Source organism: Motacilla alba, chromosome 10 (genome assembly GCF_015832195.1).
Source record: "Motacilla alba alba isolate MOTALB_02 chromosome 10, Motacilla_alba_V1.0_pri, whole genome shotgun sequence".
Lineage (NCBI taxonomy): Eukaryota > Metazoa > Chordata > Aves > Passeriformes > Motacillidae > Motacilla > Motacilla alba.
Genome location: NC_052025.1, coordinates 17,993,776 through 17,995,779, shown reverse-complemented (window position 1 = coordinate 17,995,779; position 2,004 = coordinate 17,993,776).

Genomic DNA, 2,004 nt, shown 5'->3' with positions numbered 1-2,004 from the left:
GGCTCTGTCATCTCTCCTGGGTGCACCACAAGCCAGAATTAATTCACAGCTACAAAACACCTTTAGGTCTTAGTACCGGAAGACACTATAAAAGAACCACCAAGAGAGGCAGTTCTAGCTTTGAACATTTTGATGCCTCTAATTATTTTATTTTGAGCTAGTAATTTTAAAATTCATTTCAAGAATGCCCATGTTCTGAAGCACAAACATCCTTCATGGGCATGGGGTAGAAATAGGAAATGTAAAAATGGGGATTGTAGATGCAGGGGATGTAGAAACTGGATTGTGAATCTGATGATGGTGGGAGTAAGGATTTTCTTGACAGCTGCACAACTAAAACTTTTGAAAAGTTTCTGTCAACACAGTTTTGAGCTTTCTAGAGCTCAGTTGTTCTGGCAGAGAAGGGGCATGAGATGGAAAAGTAAGGAAAGATGAGAACTGAAATGTAGAGCAGAAGAAGAGGATCCATTTTGGGAGAGCACGCCAGGCTGAGGAGGTGTGAGCAGGGTCTGCAGGGGCACCACATTGATCATGTCACAGCTCTGCAGTGAGAGGGAGGCCAGAGTTGAAGACCTGAATAGCCTGTGAGGTTTATCATTCCCTGAGTCTGTTAATGTTTTGTAACATCTCCTACCAGTGGTTATCACAGGAATACAGTGGCTTGTAGCTGTGAGGTAAGGCTCCAGAACACAGTGACTAAGTTTCCTGGAATAAATTAAGCACTGGCTTTTTGAAGTGTGTGAATTTTCACAGCATAACAAAACACTGTGGGTACCTTTCGTGTCTACGAATCTTCTGAGTCTTAAACTGGAAAGGGGAAATGTTGGAGAGCTTCACTCTTGATGACTCATGTTTCAGATAAAACATGTATTTTTTAATAGCAAGAATAATTAGTCATCAGTGTAGGCTAGCTCAGGCTGTAGTAAATCTTCTGCCCCCCTGGGACTGGAAGACATCTTTCTGCTCCTTTTCAGTAGCAAATTACTGAGTTCTGTAGGATCACAGTAAGGAATCTAGGACCTGCATTGTCTCTTTCAGAGTTTATTGCCCAAGACAGTCCCTTCAAACCAGTAAACCATAACTATCCATTGAATTAAGAGCAAATCAGACAAATTATTAATATACAAATACTATGTATGTTTTCTTTTGCATTTTTAAACTTATTTTATTTCACATAGTGCTAGATATTTCCCTTCCTTATCAACACCCATTTCAGGCCGAAATGTGAAGTGTTGCGTGTTTTCTTGATGAGAAAAGAGAATGCCTTTCTCTACAGTGTATCTGCAGAAATCACCCTGTGTTTTGGAGGTTCCTTTGAGGAACAGCCCCTTTCCTAACACGGGGTTAGAGGGTTTGCTAACCACAATTTTTTATCCAAATGAATGTTATTGTGCAACAGGATGGCACGTACACTTGCACTCTTTTCCCTGCTTCCTCCTAACTTCTGAACCTACTTCTTACCTACTTTTAACCAATTTCTGACCTGTTATTCCAGAAGGGAAGCAGTCACTGTGATACCACCCCCTTCTCTTGCTGCAGTTTCCTGGCATCTGGGCAGAGGAACAAGGCTCTGCTGTTGCTCCCCACCATGGGAATGAGTGCTGAGTGGGCTCCACATTCTGCAGACACCAGCAAGTCCTCATGAAGGCTTTAAGAGCAGCCCAGCCAGCTCTGCTGGAGACTGCACTTGATGAGGTGATACTTCCCACTGCTTTCCTGAAGGAAATCCTGGCCTCAGCCATGCTTTCTGGCCAGGGCAGCCAAGCTGGCAGGCAGGGATGAGCCAGGAACTGCCCTGTGTGCAGCGGCAGCTCCAGCTCTGTGCCAGCTGCAGCCCCCAGCGTTTCTCCTTCCTCCTGTCTTGTGGTTAGCACAACACCAAGCTCACCTCAGCCTGACCACAGCCTGTGCAGCATTCCCTCTTTCAGAGCAAAGCCTTCATGTGCTGCTTCTGGTGGCCCTTCCTTGCTTCTCTTTAGGACAAAGTTACTCTGAAACAGCAGA